Here is a 22,690-nt window from a genome sequence, read left to right as displayed (position 1 = left end):
AAGTTGTCTATTCCACTCTCCCCATGTGTGCTGTAGCCAAAGTGTTGTTTGTGCTGTTGTGTTAGAGAGTAACAATGTGAGACTAATGGCGGTGTTAATGAAGACTGAGAACATTGTAACGAGTGTGAGGCGACTCCTGAAGATCAATCTCCCTCCCTGCCGGAAAAAAAAGAGACTGACAGACCATTGATTAGATAGATGCGAGAACAAGTGATTAAGGAGTAGCGTGATCACACACAAACAAACACAAACACACACATACCAAAGCTCAGCTGCAGTCTCTTTGGAAAAAAGTCTACAAGTACATAATGTACTGTACATCAGATATCCATAACACAAAAATAAATGCAATAATCATCAATAGTCTTTTAAACACAAATATGCCCGACAAAAACAGAAATGATAAGTATGAGAGAGAAAAGGAGCGATAAATTGTTAAGAACCATGAGGATGCTTTCTATGTACATAGTGATATATAACACTGTGCTTAGAAAAGTGCTTTCAAACAACGTTGACTCGTCATCCGCAGGCGCGGCTCGTCCAAAACATAGACCTCTATATAAACTGAATCAATAATAAATTGTAAATGTGTTCAGCATTCTGCAACAAATATTTTTTGGATTTTCTAGACTATTTTAAGTCGTAAAGTAAGCAGTATATATTAAAATCCCGCACGTGGCTTTAGCAGGCATGTATACATGATACTAAGCGGGGCAAACGGTGCCTGAGCCCTCTCGAGCTCAACAGCGCCCCACAATTTTGCAACATAAATCTGTGGTGAAAAGGGGAACTGCAGCGCGCTCTAATTGAGAGCCATTGGGGCACATTTAAGACTGCGCCGCTTATTTTCACGTTACCTTAATGTGAACCTCGCTCCACCAAGACGATGTCAATCCGCTTCAGCTATGTGTCTGCATCAGGTCAGTAGGGCCTAACTAGTTGGCATGTCGGTTTTTTTTGTGGAGTAGTGGATCAAATGGTAACATTTTATTTAGATAGTCCACTTCAGACTTTCTACTAATAGTAAGCTAAGTAACTTTGCAGCTACATGTCAACTAGCAGTCATTAGAGTATTAGTAGACTGTCTGCTTAATATCTTCTAACAATTAATTTTGATAGGTCCACAACATACAACATACTGAGTATGAGAAACTTATTCTACTAACCCTAAACCTACCCTACTGAGAGTTAGTAGACATGTAGTTGCAAATGAATGAGAATTAGTTGACATTTAGTTGGCATGTAGTTACAAAGTTACTTATAATTAGTAGAATGTATAAAGTGGACTATCGAAATAAAGTGTAACCGACCAAATTAACAAAGCAGGCTATAATGTACATTAAATCCTTTAGTTTAAATGTGCTCACACGAATAGCCTTTATATGGTTCTGTTGTGTTTGTTTTGTTTATTCTGAGAATAAACATATGATCTTCTATCCTCACCCGAATTGCTCCACAACTTGTAACATTCTAAATCAACATTTGGAGGTGATAAATTCTATATTAAGGCAATTATTATACAGCATTTTATGCTTGTAACATTACTTCGAGCCTGTCAATCAACATTAGTGCGCCACCCACAGGATAACGCAAGGACATCTCTGCCAAAAGTTTGTGTTCAGAGCTTAAAATATAAAGTTTACAAAATAATCTGCCCCACCTAAATTTACGGCCAGGAGCCGCTACTGGTCATCCGTCATCTAAAAGAAAATGCTTTGTGTAATATGTATTATATACAGTTCTGTACTACAACAAAGCTGCCTACCTGACTTGTCTACTGAACAAATGCATCCATCTCAACAGAGAAAGCATTAGATAATCGGAGGCCACCGGGGTCTGCTTTCTGATGACCAGCTATTCAAAAGCAGCTCTGAGTTTGAACAGAATTGGTCCTGTGAATCATAAAGTAATTTAGTCTGACAGCATTTCATTCAAAGAAAGACACTGAGGTGGACCTTGGGGGTGAATTTTTGAGGACATTTTGACCGCTTCCCAATTTTGTTTATAGTCAGAACATTAGAACAACTCTTGTCGACTTTTTCTTTGAAAAAAGGTTGAGTAGCAGCCTGTCAAACACACTCGAGACGTTTCAAAGCTTCAGTGGTGACAGACCTGGAGACAGAAAGTCCATCTTATATTTATGAAGAGATCTGAGAGCAAAAGAGAAGTGGTCCCATCATTTATCCTTGCTGTGAGGGGAATGTTACGTGTTGCGCTGCAGCATACAAACACGCAAAGACGTGTAACGAAGTCTTGACACACCAGGCGAATCTTTGAGTCTCACCAACCATCTCATGAATTATTAATCTCCCCCCAGGAAGCAACGCTGACAGTGATCCACGCCTCCTCCCTCAACAAACACGTAATCATACACATACTCAGCTTGAGAAAGATTTAAGGTGAAAGTAAGTGCTGCTTCACTTCTCCTTCGAGCTGCTCTGATAGCGCCCCACTTCTGACTTCTTTCCATGCATCAACCACTCTAAGCCACTCCGACTGACAGAGAAGAAGTTTTAAATGCCTCTCACACATGATTTACTCTGCGATGACTCTCCCTGAATGGCTGTTCCCAAATATATTTGGTAAATACAGAGTAAACATCAGATTTGGAGTGTTCTGTGTCTGTACTTCATGTCCCAACAATGTAAAAAAGAGATTTATTGAGCAGTGTAGTCTGTATCATTGATTGTAATGGAAGAGTGCAGTCAGTGAGCCTGCCCTTTCTGATTGACAGCCCCGGTGATTATAAAGAAAGGGTTTTTTTAGTGCTTTCATCTCTGTTATGTAATAAAAACCCAGAAGTAGAAAACAATTTGTTTTGGCAGCTTGGTTTCAATAAAAGCTGCTTTTGGACTAATGAGAAAGTTTTGAATTCTGAAACTTACTATATGTTTTTATAATATAGTGACCTCTTATATGTCAAATGATCAGGGAAAAATTGATTTCTCAATTTATGACCCCTTTAAATGCCAATATTCTTTTCCTGCTCTTCTCTATATTTCCTGCTAATTTCTTCTGGAAATAATGGAGATGCTCTTGTCATTTATTATGCTACAAAATTACTTTATTAATTGTGGGCAGTAATTTAACCAGCTCATTAATTATCATCCATGTCTTTAACAATAACAGACAAGAGTGCGATGAATTGCAGAATGTAGGTCACGAGACTCTTGTTCAATGAACAGCTTGACTTCTCACACTGTCTGTAACTACTATCACCCAGAGTTACCTTTGTTTGGACATGCACAGGTATGAATAAATGTTCAGTAATGGATTCTGAATATGGTGTTTACATTAAAAATTCTGAGTAATACAGACAGCTGTACCATGTGGATGTGCATAAATCAAGTCCATACTCTTTTTTGTTTGCTTGTTCAATTTACATTAAAGCAATACATTTTTTATCATTTTGTCACAACTTAATTTCATTGCATGTTAAGTAATCCACTTAAATTTCTAAAATAATAATAATAAAAAGTTGATTTAATCCAATTGTTTTGGGAATACATGAATCATATTTGCTGGCATTAACTGAAACTGGGCAGGGAATTTAAGTTCACAGCATGCTCTCCATGAAAAATTGATGGGGGAAAAAAAACGAATGCACTTACAGTACATGCACATAATATAATATAGCCACATTACATGTATTTACATTTCATGTTGCATTTGAAATGATAGGGTTTATAATAGTGAAAATAAACACAGCTGAAAAAATGGCTTTAAAATAGTCTCAGATGCACTGAAATGAGTAACACCCCCAGCATGAATATGCACGCCAACAGAACTGCATTCCCATTAGCTTCATGTATTTCGGTCATTCGCACAAATCAACATTGCACAAATGCATAAGATCCTCCATTTATGCTCAGAACTCGGACAGCATTCACTACTGATACTGAGGTAAAGACAGGACTCCTCTTCATTCCCCTAAAAATGAGCAATTATTGTACAAGAGCCAGTGCAGCGACTGGTCACCTCCTGCTTGTACTTCCCACCGATGGCATAAAATACACTTAGTAAAAGAGTTACATATATAGCGTGCTAACGATGCCATTAGTAGTTAGCTATCTAGTACAAACTTATAATTGATTTGACACAAGTTTACATAAAAACAAAGAAATTAAAATCAACTGAGGCTATTTATTTAGGTCACTTATTCCATTATGCTTAATTTACAAGAACAAATAAGAATTTCTAACAGGATTACTGAACTAAAACAAAAAAGAACAAATACTGTTATAACCTAATGGACTTGTGTTGAACCATTCAGAACACTTTTTCCAGCGTTTTTGTTTAAGAGGTGCATATCTGAAACCATTTTGCCCACAACCTATCATTATCGATAAACTGAATGACATTTGATCTCAATCAAGGCTCTCTTTTTGGTTCCTTGCTTCTTCCGTTATGAAGAACAGCAAGATGACTCAGAGGGAAGTAGCAACAAGAAAGAAATGAGTGGCAGAGGAACTAAAGGAGTGGATTATGAAAGGAATGAATGAGTGTGGGGAAAAGCAGAATGATGTGTCCTGCTGTGTACAGAGTGTTTGAGTGAATTATGGCCCTATATATTAAACACAATTTACCAAACACATAAATAGGCTTTAGTGCAGTTACGCAGATGTCTTTGCTGTAAGAAAGAACCTGATCTCCTTTTTGCATCATCTCGGTATTTTGGGTGAGTTGTAATCACTTTGATCAACCGAGACAGCTCACATAGAAAAATGCATCAGGCTTTGGCCTATTCTTTGATCAGCGAATGTGCAATTCCAGGGTAAGAAGATTCCTGTGTCTCTTGGGAGAGAAAATCAGTTACTATCAATCACACCTGAGACATACAACAAAGCAGCTATGAGGAAAGCTACCTCTGAAACTTTGGATTTATATGTACCTGTTATCTGTAACTGCTCCCTGCTCATTTCCAGGTGTCTAGGTGTGAGATCGAAGACATCAGATCCAGTGAGCTGAAGGATGTTTTGTGCATGCTGGTGTCCCTGAATACTAGATCATGGTACCGCGGTAAAGGGTGTACAGCATGAGCACTTTACAAACATGTTTATCACCAAGAGGAGTTCATTAATCTTGAGGTAAGTAAAAGTGTGGGTGTTTTAATACGTTGCAGCCTCTGTTTGGTAACAAGATTAACATTGCATCTTAAAATAGGTTTGATTTAGATGCCATTTTATAGTCTGACCACAAGTTTGGAACACTTCCAGATTAAATAAATGATAAAGACGCAACTCTACTCAGGCGAAGTCCATATATTAGACACACTTAAGAAACATTCTATACGACCGCCTCAGTCAGAGCAATGGAAAACAACCTGTCTGTCTAATTTAGGAATCAATCTCCTTCTCTCCTCACACAGGAGAAAGAGGGTTCATTAGATCACCCCATGCCACTCCAAAACTGAGGTGTTTCATATTTATGCAAATGATTTCTGTTTATCGGACTGCCTCAGGCACCATGTCTAAATGAGAAGATGAATGCCATTATTGATGCTCGCAATGCAGGAAAAAATAAAGAGGTGCTGAAAACACATGAATATATTAACTAGGAAAATCTTTGTGGACAATTTAGCTCTAAACACACTTCTAACCTTTTTCTGTCAGAGTGAGAAAGCACTCTGGAATATGATGAGATCTTTTATTTTCTAAAATGATCTTTTTTTTACAGGTTTTGTAGTTTGTGATTCTGTAACAATAGCGGTTGTTATTAGTGTCCATCTTGCTCGTGATCTTATGCTCATCTTTTCTCACTCTGTAATTGAGATGATTAGAATTGTTAAAAGCAGAATTTATTCTCCTGCCTGCTTTTATTTGATAATATAATAGCAATATTCTGGTAGAGAGAACCCAGGAGGACAGCTGACTGAACATGCCATGGGTATCTATTGTGCAATGTTTGCTCACACTCATCAAAATAGGTCTATTTTTTTTTTTTTTTTTGCAACCACATCTGTAGCCTACATCTTTCTGCACCTTGGGGGGACCATCACATCATCTTTTAGGTTACAGAAGAAGATGAGTAAGATGATTTGGCCACACAAAACCGTTTTGATTTATACAAGCCTGTGCAGGGTTGGCCTGAAGCTTTTCCCTGAGGTGTACTGTCAGTTAAAATGTATTCCCCTCTCCATCTATCTTTCCATCTATCTTCTCTTTCAGACTGCGCATAGTCACTCCAAACTTAATTTGTGTGGACACAACAGGCATAGAGAGGATACTTGACTTTGGACAAGGTTGATGATGAAATGGTATTTTGCAGTGGCCTGTTGAAATGTTTTCTGGCCTTGGGCATGCTGTACTCTAATGCAAGAATTTTGAAATCATTTGAAGTAATTGGGCTATGTGAAAATCTGTTCGACTTACTGAATCAATCTAATTGTTTGTTTTCTATAACTAACAATGTTGGGAATGTTGTAATTTTGAGAAAATAACATTTTCATTTGTCTCATGAGTTTGTATCATGTTGATGCAAAACAAGTGAATAAAATTTAATTAATCTAAGAAATGGCCTTTGAGACAGATTACAACCACACACAGTCCACTGCATAATTTATGCTCTGTGCATTCTTAGAAAATGTTTGCTCCTTTTCTTTAATTCTACCTTAAAAGCACAAGAAGAGATCTGATATTAATCTGCACTTTTAAGGCATAATTTAAATAAAGGCCTATAATTGTTGTTTATAGAACAAACAACAAGGTAGCTAAAAGGTAGCTTTAGATGAATACAATTCAAATAAAGTTGTTTGAGTTTCAGGAAAACTATGAAGAATAATACTGTTGAAACCTATACCTAAAAAATGCACCTATATCTAAAATTCACTGTTGAAATGAACACTAGAGGCAGTAAAACACCAACCACTTTTATTCCTTTTGACACAAATTAATTACATCGCAGATTATAGATTAATAAAGACTATTCCACACTGTTCCTTTGAATATGACCTCAAAACAGTTTTGCCATAGTGCATTATTTGTAAACTAATACATTTTGACATTTGCATCACATAACCAGCTTCATATGTTTAGCTTTTCTGCAGAAGTAAACTTGCTCAGTGGCTCACCTGTTACAGCACTGCACTTGCCATACTGAGCACTCGGGAGTCACGCGAAACATAAGAGACCTCAAAGACTTGAAGAAACAAGCTAAAATGGCATGTTTGCTTTAGCAAATGCATTTCACATCACTTTTGGTTTTGTTAACACTATTGGATAGATTTTACGTAGGTGGTAGGCTACATTATTTTTAAATGCAATAGAGCATAGAGCAGCGAAACTCGCAAGACAATTTATTGACAAACTGCCATGTTACATACATCAACCAATGTAGAAAGTCACTGCCAGATTCACATTCTGTTTTGGATCAAATTGAACACGCAATTAGCACCACTTACTGGACATTTCACATCGAATATGTTGTGGAAAAAAATGCAAGAAGTAATGTAATATTTTGCAGAAATGATGCCACAAGCAGGTATTTCCCTCACACTGCACACATTTCTGCTGTTTTAGCTTGTTGAGTTTGCATGTTTTTGGGTGTTTCAACTACTTTTATTTTAGAAAACAAACTTTTAAAAAACTCTTTTATAGTCTTGCATTCTATTAATTTATCCACTAACAATGTCTAACTATATAAAGGAGAATTCTGTCATGCAACATTTCCACTGTTTAAATTATTTATTGTGTTTGACAGCACATTGCATCTTAAGCATGCTCTTTGCTGACACTTTTTTTTGTCCTTGATAGCTAAGTACACTAACTTTTGATAAACTTGATAAAACTACTAGGCATAATTGAGGCCTGAAGGACAGTGGTAATTTGTGTAAAAATAATGTTCACATATTAAACATTTAATTAGTTCATGCTTACTTTACTCTTTTGTTTAGAACAGAGTTTTGCAATAATTAATTTTTTTTGATGGAATTTCATATTTTAAAATTAACCGTTAAAAGGGTAAACTATAAAATATATAAGGCCTTTAAAAAGTAGCAAAATGAAATGAAGGCAGTTTTAACGTGACCTTTATAAAAAGAAAAGTTCACATTAGATAAAACAAATGAATATAACAACAACAATAAAACAAAAATGTAATATAATGAAGGAAATATGTTAGTTTTAATAAAAACTAAACTTTAATCATTTAAACATATATGATATTTACTCTTGTTTTAATTTTAAGAGAGAACATTATGACCTAAACAGTGTGCCTCGGTGCATGTAAAATATAACACATATATACCGCAAAAATATCATCAATCGCAGTAAATAAGTGTAATTTATCATGATTTTTCATCAATATTTATTTATTGTTCCTTAATAATTTTTTTAAAAACGCACACTCTTAAAATGTCTGACTGTGACATATTAAAATAGCTATTATTTTATTCATAATGAAGTAGCATCATATTTTCAATAGAAATAGTTTAACCATCAGTTACATGAGTGAAAAAATAAAATAAAATTGATAAACTGAAAGAACAAGCAGGCTAAAATTCACAGTATTTCAACACAATATTTGAAGGCTGCTATTAAATCATTAAGGGAAAACATTATGTGACTACACATTACTTTATGGAGTGCTTATGATTCACTAGCTATATTCTGCTCTAAGAACAAATGGTCCAACCAGAAAAAGCCTCTAATGTGGGCTTTAATCTCCTATTTAAATAAGATCTTATGTACAGCAGGTGCAACCTTACCCAGGCAAATTTCTGACCAGACAGTAGTATAGACTTATCTAAATAGCAAATTATGAGAATAAGCTTGTCTATATGTACGTGTAGCACTCACATTAATACTAAATAGCTTCTTGGTAAATCTGCTTCTCAAATAAAGCTGTTCTTAGCACTACCAGGACTCATGCAATAGAGGGCAATGGAGAACATGATGACACACACCTGCACACTAACAAGCACCCAGGTGCAACTTCTTACATCTTCTGGCAATCCTTCCCCACTAGCAGCCCATCCGCACTTCTGCAGGCACCTTGTGCTCTAAATTGTAAGCTATTAAGTGAGTCATCTGCCTGCTCTGATTTCACTGACAGGAACTCAGTCTGTGGGCGTGATGAGGGAAGCATATGCACAGAAATTCTGTTTCCAGATCTGTGACCTCTAAGGGAAATATTCTGGCTGCAAGCCCCCAGATACTCCCAGTGTCCTCTCTGGTAATGGCTTTGACACTGGGTTCAGAGACACAAAGCAGACATTATAACACAAGCTCAAGCACTTCATCTCTGTCAAACACCTATAAGCCAAACCAATCACAGCAGTTGTGAAACGCACAGACAATAAACAGTTATAGTGCTGGTCCACTAGTTCTACAATGGTTACAGAAGCAAGAAAATCAAACACATGTTAAATCAAGCACACAGAGTGCTGTGTTTTGCAACGCTCAAAACAACAATATATCTGTCACTGTTAAACGTTTTCTCAAACATGTCTCTGTTGTACCCTAAAATCATTTTTCAGAAAAACGCAGCTCTAGTCTTGACCTATTATTAAGATCAAAAAGAAGGAGTGGGGGACAGATTGAAAGAAGGAAGAGAGCACAGCATAAAGAAAAGCATGGAAGATGTCATAAAGCTGTTGCATTGTATTGACCAGAATAAGCTAAACTCATTCATGGTCCGTTTTGTACTTAAAGCACTTTGTGCTACATTTCATATCAGGCTGTCAGTTTGAAAAGTGAAACTTTCAGACATGTAGCCGTACTACTAAAGTAGCAAACTACTAAAGCCTTGTTAAACACAGTGGACTTCACTTGTTCTCAAACATCATTGATGTTTTAATGGATAATACATTGCTAAAAATGTTTTAGACCGGGTTCCACATTATGAAGTGGTTTTAAGTAAGTTGTTTTGGGAGGAGAAGTAGGCTACTTGATGTGTTTTTGCTTTAGCCAATAATGGAATAAAATGTCTGAGAAAAGACAGCAAGGAGAGGATAGATTCACATACTCTTGATCTAGCGTGTTTGACCTCTTCTCTCTATCTGCGTTTCCATACTCAGTTGCTGGGCTTCAGTGCTGGGTCATTGACTAAAACAGACACCCAGTTTTCACAGCGTGCTGCTCTGACTGTTAAACAGTCACTGTGGGGGGAAAGCCATCGATTTTCTGTCACAGAAACACACAAACAGCATCATCTCAACGCCCTGATGACTGATGGACACTCTTTGGTGCCCGAAGGCTGGTGTGCAGAATCATATACACCTGTATGTACACATACGCAAGGGTACACAGAAATGGATGTGTAATAGTTCTCAATCATTTGGTGCCCCCACTATTATGATATCTGATTTACCATTTTCTCTTGTTACTGCAAACTGTGTCTAGAGGAGGAATCTTTTGTCTACTGAAAACCACTGAAACACCAAACATATGATAATTTGACATTTTATGCCTGCGATGCAAACTGATCTATATTGACATTTGCCATGAAATGTTACGCAAATATGGGCACAGCCAGACCATCCATATCAATGCAACTGTAGATTCAATTAATTTTCTCATGAATAAAACTGATCTTAACCCAAGATGACAACACATAGCTTCAAGCTTCAAGCAAATTAGAGGTTGTTAAAACACTTATTAAATTGCAATTACCTTCGTAAATTATGCCTATGGGCAAAGGCAACATGCTAAGACATAAAAGAGGAATATGTGTGTGTGCATATGAATATGTATTCCTTTTCACAAGTCCAGACAGAAAGCTTTAGGTTTTTAATGTTAAAACAAAGAAATGTTAAATGAACCAAAAAATATTTAAGATTCTGCGCTGCTGATTTCAGTTTGCTAATGAAAAAAAGCACATTTGGCCAGATTTCTAAGCATCAGAAGGACTATTTCATTTGAGGAGTCTTCTCAAGTGTTAGATATATTAAGTTTGTTCACATCAGTGCTTTTGCTCACCCGAAATTCCCTTATCATCATTTTGCTTTCCTTGCTTGGCTGACGTTCCTCCACGCCTTCACAAACTTTCAAAAAGCCAGTGAAGATACTGGTGGGAAATGCTCCTAATCCAATCACAAGGTGTACACTAGACCCAAGGCAAATACTTAGTGAGCTCACTATCAGGTGTTTTCTTTAACAACATCTGCTACAAGGTCTTTGGGGATTTGATTCCTGCTCTGAAACTGGGTACTACAGAGGCTGAAGGTTTCCTAGTTCAGTCAGTGTGCTGGCTAGGGAGCCCTTTCTAATGTTATCCTATTATCAAAATTATTCCACTGCACTAAAATGTTCTCCCCCTAGAAATTCTCAGGATGGAGTATTAAACCAGTGAGCATCGGCTATTCAGTTTGTTCTTAGAAACTTCATCCTAACCAGAGAACAAGTGCAAAAGTAAAATATTATAAAACAAGGCACGTATGAAAATACATTAATTGTTGTCTTTAAAAGAGGGGAAATAATGTGAATTTTAACTATTAAAGATTTTAAAATTAAATATTTGATCATTTCTGAGATTTTGAATTGAAGTACTAATAAAACAGTAATAAAGTACCTCAATACAAAATCACAAGACATTAAACAAATATTATTAAGCAAGGCACAACATACTTACAATAAATAAATATATATATATATATATATATATATATATATATATATATATATATTATGTTGTATGTTGTGCCTTGTTTTATAATATTTGTTTATGCTATTATATATGTAAATGACAACAAAATTCAGCTGAAGAAAATATGTTTCAGAATGACAAGGTTTTTAACAGTAAAGATGGATGATGGTGGGTTACACAGCGATGTTAGATACCCATACCCACTATGTTTAATGTTACGTTATTATATAGTGCAGGGGTCACCACATTCGATCCTGGAGGGCCGGTGTCCTGCAGAGTTTAGCTCAACTTGCCTCAACACACCTGCCTGGAAGTTTCAAGTATACCTAGTAAGACCTTGATTAGCTGCTTCAGGTGTGTTTGATTAGGGTTGGAGCTAAACTCTGCAGGACACCGGCCCTCCAGGACTGAACTTGGTGACCCCTGATTTAGTGGATGAAGCTCCTTGCTAGTACCAAAAACTCTAATGATATACCGATTCACGTCAAGCAACATCGTCTGAGGCCTTTTTCAACTTCTTTAGGAAGTTTGGGAAGGAAATTACCTTAAAATGACCTTGGTGCATTGCAACCCTAATAAATCTGAGAATCCAGTTTTAAAAAAAAGAACCTAATCATGTCACAATAAGCAGCAAATTGCACAATGAACACGGGCGTTTAATTAGTGATTATGATTGCAAGGGGGGATGAAGGCCAAACACCAGCAGCTAATTACAGAGAAACACAAGAAGCCCTGCAGCACTGCTCAATGGGAGCGTTTCACAAAAAAAAAAAAAAAGAAAAAACACAGAGATAACAACAACAAAAAACACAATATGCAGATCAGAAGGAAATTATGTTAATTAAAAGTGATAAGGTTTTGATTAATAATGTGTTGATTAAGTAGAGCAACGAAATCCAGCAATTCGTAAGCTTTTTATTTTTTTATTTTTTTCAGGCAGGAATGACCATTGTGTAAACCGGCTGAGTGTTTCTCTTTTAGAATGAAGAAACATTTCTGTTAGCTTTTTGCCTACACGTGAGTTCCTATATATTTGGGGATGGTATTGAATAGTTTGGGTCAGTTTGCTTGTCGTCAGCATTATTTTCAGCCAACACAGCATTCAGAATGGATAGCTTTTCTCCCTGATTGAATGGTGGTTCATTATGCATCATTAAAAATATGCTTTGCATGCATAGCAGAACACTCTCTCAAGAGTGGTTCTTCAAGTCTACTTATGAGTAGTCACCTAACACCAGAGGTCAAAGATCATCACATAGATCAGATCATGCCACTTTTTAACATCATCGCCATATTTATGTGTTTTCTTTGTTTTCCAGTCCTGTCAGCTTTCAAACAATATCTCTATTAAGAAATGTTAAGATATTTTGCAGTGCAACTGTGGTAAATGTTTCTTGTTACATTACAGGATTACAAATGGAGGCAATAATGCATTTTTTCGGTCTGTTCAAAAATGGTTAATGGTAATAATCATTGAGAAAAATAATGAAATTTCCAACGTTTGAGGTGAGGGATCATCTTTTGGGCAGGTTCCTTATTGTTAGGAGAAATGAGTTCAGTCGATTTGATCAGAACACTCCATTACCTGGCGATAACCATCTATCGCAGTTCAAAAGAAGAAAAGCAGGATGGGTACAAAAAGGACAAAGTGTCTGGAAAGAACAGCTGTAAAAAGACAGCAAGTGAATGAGAGAGACACTTTGATTTTCACTGCATTTTCATTCAAATGTATACTAAAATGGACACTAAAAGTAACAGCAATCTCTATGAAGCATTTAAGTTGCAGATCTTCAGTTTGACCCAACCACCACAGGTGTAAACTGCTAACATTCTTATAGGTTGCAAATTCGTATGAAATTATATGACTTCACAACACGGTAATAATTTTGCTTATTAGCATGCATATTACTAGAATATTGGCTGTATATTAGTATATGTAAATCACATATCGATGCCCTGTTCTGCATTACCATATTTTAGATCCCTTAATTCTTCTCCATACCTAAACTTAACAACAAAAATAACTAAGCTAAATACAAATTTGCACACAAAAAATAGCAACTTTTTTTATGATACTGTTATCAGTATCTATCTCACTTCACGCCTCCAAACAACAATTTTACAGTACTTGCCAAACATTTCCTAAACTTCTACAAATAATAATAATAATAAATAAATAAAAATAAATAAATAAACTCCACAGGAAACTGAGAAGACTTAAAAGCTGTAATTGATTTCAGTTCACAGAGAGGGTCTTTTTTTTTTTTTTTTTGGTATGAGACTATTGATTTCTACCTTTTCCGCTCTGTGAGGTCTGGCAGGGTTTTGCCAACATCTCTCTAATTATTTTTAGTCTAAAACAGTAGAAAGAAAGAACAGACTGCTAAGTTACATGAAAACTATCCACATACATTGACATACACCCACAAATATATAGTGTTAGAACTAAAAAATCTAATGGTATTGCAACACAGCAAGCAAGAATGAGGTACCATGCAAAAGACAACCTCCTTTTCATAGAAGAAAGTAGAAAGGATGAACCCAACTATAATTCAACAAAGCCAAAAGTCGTTAATGTCATTAAAAATATACATAAGTAATAATATTAAATGCACATATAAGCTTGATCACACATTGAATGATACTGAGGTTAAAGGTCAGGTCTCATGAGAAACTAGAAGACAGGCTGAAGGTAGGTTGGGAGCATCTGCATGTGGCCTTGAGTAGAAGCTGCGCAAATTATACCAAAGGTCAGAAAGATCCCAGGGTGGATTGTGCCCAGTCAGGCCAAAGGTAGGGTAGGTCTGATGAATGAGATACTGTAATAGTCTCTGGAGCTTTGAAAGGGAGAACAATTATAGTCAGGTAATGATGAGGGTAATTTTGCATTCTCCCAGACCAGCATGGCAGCGTAACCAAGGTATAAATTGCATAGGGAATCACCATCAGTAGCAAGCAGTGTAAGCAAGATGCAGTCCCACCAACATGACTTGCAAGCAAAACACAGCCAATCAATGAGAAGATGACAGGACAAACCACTATGATTCTGATACTGGCCCCATTCCAAAACAACGACAAGTCTTAAAGTCCTAGCATGGCTAAAATGTTTCTAAGCTCTTGGCTCAGTATGAATATCAGACATTAGAATATAAATTATTCCACAAGAAGGCAGCACAATGGCAAAGTGATTTAGTATATATTGAGGATTTGACCCTTGTAAGTATAAGAGCATTTACTTTCACAGTAAGGGGTTGGCAAAGGACAGTTGAAAGCAATATTGTTAGACATAAGAAGGAGAATTTTAAAATTAATCTAAGATTTAAGACATAGTCAGTGTGATGTTACAGTGAGAGAAATCTATTCAGAGCTCCCTGCTCCCTGTGTTTTGGTATAGCACTTTTAACATGTATACCTAAGGCTCATTGGAAATACCTGCCTGTGGCAACATTTCTGCAAAATGATGTCCAGTAAATGGTGCTAAAAGCACATTCAGTTTCATCTGAAACAGATGAACGTGAATGTGGAAAAGCATTTATTACGCTGTTTGTGTATATCACAGCAGTTCAGAAATGAATCACGGTAGGTCACACAACCCCTAAAACCTTACCCTAAAGCTAACAAATGTAAATGTGAGATAAACAAATGTAAATGTGAGATAAAAACACATTTACTGAAGCAACCATGCCATTTTAGCTTGCTTCTATAATTCTTTGAGTGCTTTTATCATGACTTGCGTTTCATATGACTCATCCCGGTATTTGAGCACTCAGCATTGCATCTATAAAGCTGTACCAGGTGGGCTATCAAGCAAGTTTACAACATCAGAAAAGCCATACATCTGGAGCTGGTTATGTGACACAAGCATCAAAACGTAATTGTTTATAAAAAAAATTTTGACGCCATAATATAAGAATTACCATGCAAAAATAAGTCTTTATTAATCAATCATTTGTCCCTGTAATCATAATTTTAGTTTTCATATCAGCTACATTGAATTATATGTATACTGTAGGTACGTTTTGGAGATTGAATTTTCCAATGAGCCTACGATACCTTTAAAGGGATCCCTGGGTATTAAGACTTGTATGGCTTAATATAACGTAAATTATGTCTCTTACTGAAATATGTAGTAGAAAACCCATTAAAGATTTGTGTTATTTTAAAAAATCACATCGTTTTATACATATTTTGAACTATGGGGGGTGCCATTATTCTGATGACGTAAAATGGTTGCACTCCTTGAGCTACTAGTGCTACCTGTTGCTATTTTTACCACAACACAACTCAGAATAGACAACTAGGAAAATAAAATACTGATATGATGACCACAGCTACTGAAAGAGCTTACAGTGACGATGGATATAAGTATAGGTTTAAACCAAATGCAGTACCATCGATTTTTCCCCACAATGAGTCTAAACGCCCCGGATCTCGAGGGAAATCCGCGCTGAGAAACTCCTCTAGCGGCCGCGCGTCGGCATGTGTACATCCTAACAGATGGCATCTAGCGTTTCTTGTCTCAGCCGTTTGTAAGCTCTTTCAGTAGCTGTGGTCTACTAAAAGACTCAAAGGCATCAGGGCTAAAGTGGAGAGAACAAAGAAGCGGGTCTTTAGGAAGTTTTATTCGTCCACGGGCATTTTCCATTCTTTTCTCCTTTTCTTATCGCTAGGAAAGCAGTGAAGTCTTACATTAAATCGCTTATTTTGTTACCCTTCGACTGAAAATTACAACCAAAAGCCTCACAATGTGGTATCGTATCAGTATTTTATTTTCTGAGTTGTGTTGCGGTAAAAAGCGTCAGTAGCTCACTGAGTGCAACCATTTGACGTCATCGACGCAGAATGTACTGTGCACGTAAAATAATGGCGCCCCCCATAGTCCAAAAACGTGCAAATATTTTTTCAAATAACATACATTTTCATGGGTTTTTTACTACATATTTAAATAAGAGACATCATTTACGTTATATTAAGCTATACATGTCTTAATACACGGGGATCCCTTTAACAAATGCATATGACCATTCATTTCCACTTGATTACCAGTTTTTGAAAGATTTATTTATTAGTTCTGCTCTTATTAATTTTGACTTTTTATCTGGACATTAGCATTTGTGAGATGTATTCGACCTGAAGAGTTATAAGTGAACTTTATTTATTTTATTTTTTTATTGAAATAAGCTAACAATGTTGGTCTTCAATGGACCACTTCTGAAAGACACAGAGCTCGTTTTGGAAAGCTGCATTGTTCTTTACTTTTTGTGAACTGACGTCACAGGCAGCAGATGGATAAAAATTAAAACTAACAAAACTGATGTAAAGTTTTATTTTCATATCCATATGTTTTAATCTAAGCTAAAAGCAGGCACTTTCTGCACAAATATGTCAGTAGACTTGTGTCTGTTAAAAGCATTTGGTTTGTTTAAAAGCTCAGAGACTACAGAGACAGGTGAGGCATGAAAAAACAGATTGTATGAAACTCAATCTAAGAGGATTAATTAAACATCCCGACCTGTTCTCTCAGATCGTACGAGAAGACATTTGTTCTTATTCCACCAGCTTTCCACATCATGCATGCTCATTTCTGAAAAATTTGATTAGGGTTGTAAATTTGTTTATTTTACATAATATCCTGCTTTCACCTATCTCATCTTCATCTCTCTCACCAACAGAGGAACATATGACGAAGACTGCAAACCTCTCCAAACACTGGCTGCACTCAAAATTTAATTTAGCAACAGAATTTTCAAAAAAAAAAAAACTCTTGCTTAAAAGGTTTTCTGATGGGCAAGATAGCATGATTATCAGAGAGACAGTCTTTAAATAACAGTAGATGTTTCAGAATTTCAAAAATTATTCCTTTGCTCCTCAATAATGCTTAAAGTGTACATTAAGAGGATTTTAGTGCGGTGGAAAAGAACTTTAGGGTAGAAGATTATGCTGAAGATGCCAAGTCTGTGGAGTGTGGTGTTAAAATGCATTCAGAGCACAGATTCTCTAGGTTTTTCACTTACACGGATTGCTGTTGAGTCTGACTGCAACAGTCAGATAAGTCTATAATGCAAGATAAGTCTAAAGGCTAATTGGTTGATATGTGTGCATGAATACGAAGCATCGCACCAATATTCCAGTTTACATCCATTGCTCATTCAAATGGGAAAAATGTAATGCTCACGTTGGGTATATTTAGTACTAATGAGTGTATTATTGATTGGTTAGGTTTTTAAATTGGGATATTATTTAATATTTTATAAACCATAGGCATAGGTTTAAAATAGTAGACTAATTTGCGAATCTCTGTTATGCAAGCTATTAGATGAGCCAGTTTAACCTACGGCGGTCCTGCCTGCTTTAGAAAAGCAGACAATGCTGTGTAAGTTAGGCCCTTATGCATCACTACTCACTCACTCTCTCCGTCTCTCTCTTTAAGTGCTGTCACCACTTTAAAAACACATTATTTTCTCGTCAGCAGACAGACGGACACAATTTATATTTTGCCATCTACCTCCAACTGAGCCATTAGGCAGGGCAGTGAGTGGGTGAGGCAGGAACTACAGTTAATGCTCCATTTTAAATCTTTTAAAGCTTGTGTTATGAAACAGTCAAGACAAGCCCTTTGTTCTTACCTCCCGCTAGTTTCCTAAGGGTTGCTGCTGAAGCACTGTATTAGATGCTTTAATTCCTCTAATGAAGAGTTAAACACAAAAGTAATGGCTGAAGATTCATTTCTAGGGCGTGTGCGTACAATGTTCAATTATCCTGTTACATTCATTGACCCACAACAGTTAAGATGCATGCAAATGTGTTTGCATAAATGCACATTTAAATGTATGCACGTGTGTGAAGGGAAATATACAGTGCCGTGCTTAGGGATATCACGCAAAGAAGTGCCAAAAGTGTTATAGCATGGCTCATTAGATTGAATTACGGTGGTGTTTTAACCAATTAAAGCCCACTGAGTCATCACAATAGCATAAAAATTGATGAAAGTTAGTGATCAGAGTATAAGACTTGCAAGGAAAATGATGACTGTGACCTAAATCAAAATGCTACTCCAGACAGGGGCAGGGGTATGATGTTTCTGCTAATCATACAATGAACCACTGAATATAGGATTAGAGCTGATGGATAAACAAACTGCCAGTGGGACAATATAAAAGCCTCACTAATGTGTTCACTGTTGCAGAAATGTCCTCAGATAACACAGTGCCTTATTAACATAGAACTCCAATTAATGAGGGAATATGTCTAAAACAGTAGCATATCACATATGTGAAAAATGTACGTTTTTTCTTTAAATGCATATCAAAGACAATGTATACAGGTTGCTGTGACAGGAGTTTAACATTTAAATTAAAAATCTTCAAATCTGTACATTGATTATAGAATTACAGTGGCACCTGTCAAGGGGTGGGATATATTGCCCAGCAAGTGAACAGTCAGTTCTTGTATTTAATGTTTTGGAGGCAGGAAAAATGGGCAAGCAAAAAGATATTGGACAAATAGTGAAAGTTTGATGGCTGGGTGAGAGCATCTCCCAAATGTCAAGTCTTGTGTCAAATGTTCCCACTGTATTTAGTTAATACCTACCAAAAGTGCTGCAAGAAAGGAACATCCGGTGAACTGGCATCAGGTAATGGGTGCCCAAGGCTCACTAATGCACAAGGGAAGTGAAGGCTAGTCCATCTGGTCCAATCATACAGAAGAGCTGGTGTAGCTTGAATTGCTGAAAAACTTAATACTGGTCATAACAGAAAGCTGCCAGCATGCATCGCAGCTTGCTGAGTATGTGGCTACATAGCAGCAGTCCAGTCCGAGTGCCCATGATGACCCCTGTCTACTACTGAAAGCGCGTACAATGAGCATGTGAGCATCAGAACTGGACCATGGAGAAATGCGATAAGGTTGCCTAGTCTGATGCCTAGTCTGATGAATCAGGTTTTATTTTTGAGTGTGCATCACTGAAGGCAATAAGGGATACCTTGGGTCCTTGGATTCATTTCGATGTTACTTTGACACATACCACCTGACCTACCTAAAGATTGTTGTGAAATATGTTATACCCCTTCATGGCAGTGGTGTTTCCTCATGACAGTGGCTGTGGTACCTGGCACCAAGACAGTAGCAGCATAAAGGACATACTGTGGGGATGATTGCCAATTCATTCAAAAGAGCATTTGTGAAGTCGGACACTGATGTTGGAAGAGAAGGCCTGTTCCAGTTCATCCCAAAGGTTCAATGGGGTTGAGGTCAGGGCTCTGTGTGGGCCAGTCAAGTTCTTCCAAACTCATCCAACCATGTCTTTATGGACCTTGCTTTGAGCACTGGGGCACAGTCATTCTGGAATATAAAAGGGCCTTTCTCAAACTGTTTCTGGACGTGTAGCATTATCCAAAATGTCTTGGTATGCTTTAAAGTTGGTGCAGTGCAGTCAGGCAGGTAATGTTCTATTGACATCTGCCAAAACCAGACTCACCCATCAGACAGCCAAACAGAGAAGCATTATTCATTGCTCCACTGCTCCAGAGTCCAGTGCTATGCACCACTCCATCCAGTGCTTGGCATCATACTTGTAGTTGTGAGGCTTGCATGCAGCCATGGAAACCCATTGCAAAAAGCTAATGTCAGTTTAAAACTCTTCAGCTATGGAATCAGCAGAGCATTGTCAGCTTTTACACACCATGCTCTGTGGTCTTCTTCTTCATGGTTGAGTTGTTCCTGTTTCTAAACACTTCCACTTTCCAATAATACCACTTACAGTTAACTGTGGAAAATCTAGTATTGCAAAGGTGGCATCCTATCATAATACCACAGCTGAATTCAGTGAGCTCTTCACAACAAGCCATTTTTTTTCACAAATGTTTGTAAATGCATACTGCATGGCTACAGTAGGTGCTTGTTTTTGTTTTTGTTTTTGTTTTTTTTGTTTTTTACAACTGTGGCAATAGGTCTCATTAAAACAGCTGGATTCAATAATTAGGATGTGTGTCATATATATATAATGTTTATGCTCACCATGCCCGTATTTATTTTATCAGAAGTACAAAAAATGTTATTACAATTTAAAATAACTGCTTTCTATTTTAATACATTTGCAATATAAATAATAATGTATACTTTAGTGTATATACTGTTCCATATGGCATTGGCTACCCAACAACCACCCACATTCATTTTCAAACCTTATTCATTTCACGTATTTTCTCTCATGGTGGATTTACTTTCTATTATCAGAACATAAGTAGATGAATAGAACACGCCATTAAAAGTACAAAGCTGGGAGACTCTAATTAAAATTCAGACTAAGCCATGGAAACTAAAATCCTTGCAACTCAGAACTTTGACAGGGACCACTGACGAAACTGGAGGGGTGAGTTAAGCACTAAAGACTAAAGTTATTTACACTGAAAAGAAGATAATCACGCCTGACACCTTCAGATCTCTAATCAAAGAGAAAGAGATTGTAAATAGGGAGAGATTCTCCTCACAGCTTCACACAGTCTGAAGCTGTCAGATTAAGTGAGTAGCCTATATGGAGAAATGTGCTTAAAGAAGGGCAGAAAAAGCTATCTCATCAAAAGAGGACAGTGAACCCAAATGAGGACCACTGTACTAAGCTAAATGCTAATAAATTTACAGGCTTCGGACGTTAGGTCGTGTGAACTTAGTTTATATGAAAAAAAGATGATGAGGAGTGCTGATGCATCAATACTTAACTGGGCTGCAGATCATTTTTTGTTCCAAAGGGAAACTACAGGGAAGAATGCTAATGTAACATACAGTATCCAAGCTCACAGATACTTATTGTGCATTCCTTGCTCACCAAGGTTTAATCAGTAATTTCAAGGTTTAAGATCCATATCTTTTGTATGTTTCAAATGCATTTCTTACCTGAAATTCTCTTCAGCTTCAGGCACTTTTTCAGTCTCGCATTCATGCTTCACACCTTTGAAAATCCATGGTTCCTGTTCCCTTTTTCCCCTTTTTTTACTGATCAGATGATAAAACCTAATTTGCACACTAAAAATGTTTCTGGTGATGAAAATCTACATTTCATTTCAGTATGTAGTTAGCATTCAAAACAAGATTGCTTGACTAGCTATTAACTTTTAAGATACTCCCTACATTTTCTCAACAGTGTGTTTTCAGTAAGCCAGAAAAAAAGAAGAGAAATTCGAAAGAAAAAGTTTTGTTTTTACAACAAGTTGAAATGAATTTTGACTTTTACTCACATGAATTGCTCTAAAACAATGTTTAGCTAATATTTGGTTTGTATAGTTGTCCAAATCATTTTATAGGTGGACAAAGTCCTGTCTTGTCAAGTTAATTCTTAATTATGCAGTTGTTGTTCTACTAAAAAGATCTTGTTTTGAAAAAGAAAAAATTGCTCAATAGTAATACAGAACACAAAATGGATCATTGGATAACGATCACATTCTAAAAAGCACACGCAAGTATAATGAACGCAGTCTACTGTATATGACTTGTACACTATATTCCTGAAGCCATAGAAACTCCATATGAGGAACAGACTGAAATTTAAGTTGTTTTCCTTGAAATCCTTCACTTCTGGCATTCGATTCTGGTGCATTAAGCCCTGTTCACACTGCCAGTGATTTGCAGATTCAAGTTCAGTGATTTCAAGGTGATATGTGCATCACTAATGGGAGTGAAGACAGTTGATTGATCCATATCTAGTCAGCTACTGTAGCTGTACTGTACTGTAGTCGATCCAGTGATCAATTCATTTTTATATAACCATATACAGTATGTGACCCTAGACTACAAAACCAGTCATAAGGGTCAATTTTTTGAGTTTGAAATTGAGAAGTATACATTGTCTGAAAGCTGAATAAATGAGCTTTCCATTGATGTATGGTTTGTTAAATATTTGGCCGAGACTATTTGAAAATCTGGAATCTGAGTGTGCAAAAAAATCAAAATATTGAGAAAATCTCCTTTAAAGTTGTCCAAATGAAGTTCTTAGCAATGCATTTTATTAGTCAAAGTTTAAGTTTTGATTAGGAAATTTACAAAATATATTCACGGAACGTGATCTTTACTTAATATCCTAGTGATTTTTGACATAAAAGAAAAATCGATCATT

At 36.6% G+C, this 22,690-nt stretch overlaps 1 protein-coding gene across 2 annotated transcripts in view; it reads right to left on the bottom strand.

The window, feature by feature from the left end:
* Positions 1-21,799, bottom strand: part of asic4b (acid-sensing (proton-gated) ion channel family member 4b) — a 69,665-nt gene extending 47,866 nt beyond the window's left edge. For both annotated transcript variants that reach the window (XM_058779757.1, XM_058779758.1), the window contains exon 1: positions 21,475-21,799. The gene's annotated coding sequence lies outside the window, so the exon portion shown is untranslated. The remainder of the gene's footprint in view (positions 1-21,474) is intronic.
* Between the last annotated feature and the right edge of the window lie 891 nt (positions 21,800-22,690).

This window comes from Onychostoma macrolepis, chromosome 06, assembly GCF_012432095.1.
Source record: "Onychostoma macrolepis isolate SWU-2019 chromosome 06, ASM1243209v1, whole genome shotgun sequence".
Taxonomy (NCBI): domain Eukaryota; kingdom Metazoa; phylum Chordata; class Actinopteri; order Cypriniformes; family Cyprinidae; genus Onychostoma; species Onychostoma macrolepis.
Note: the sequence above shows the minus strand (reverse complement) of the source record. Positions and strands in the feature narration are given on the sequence as shown.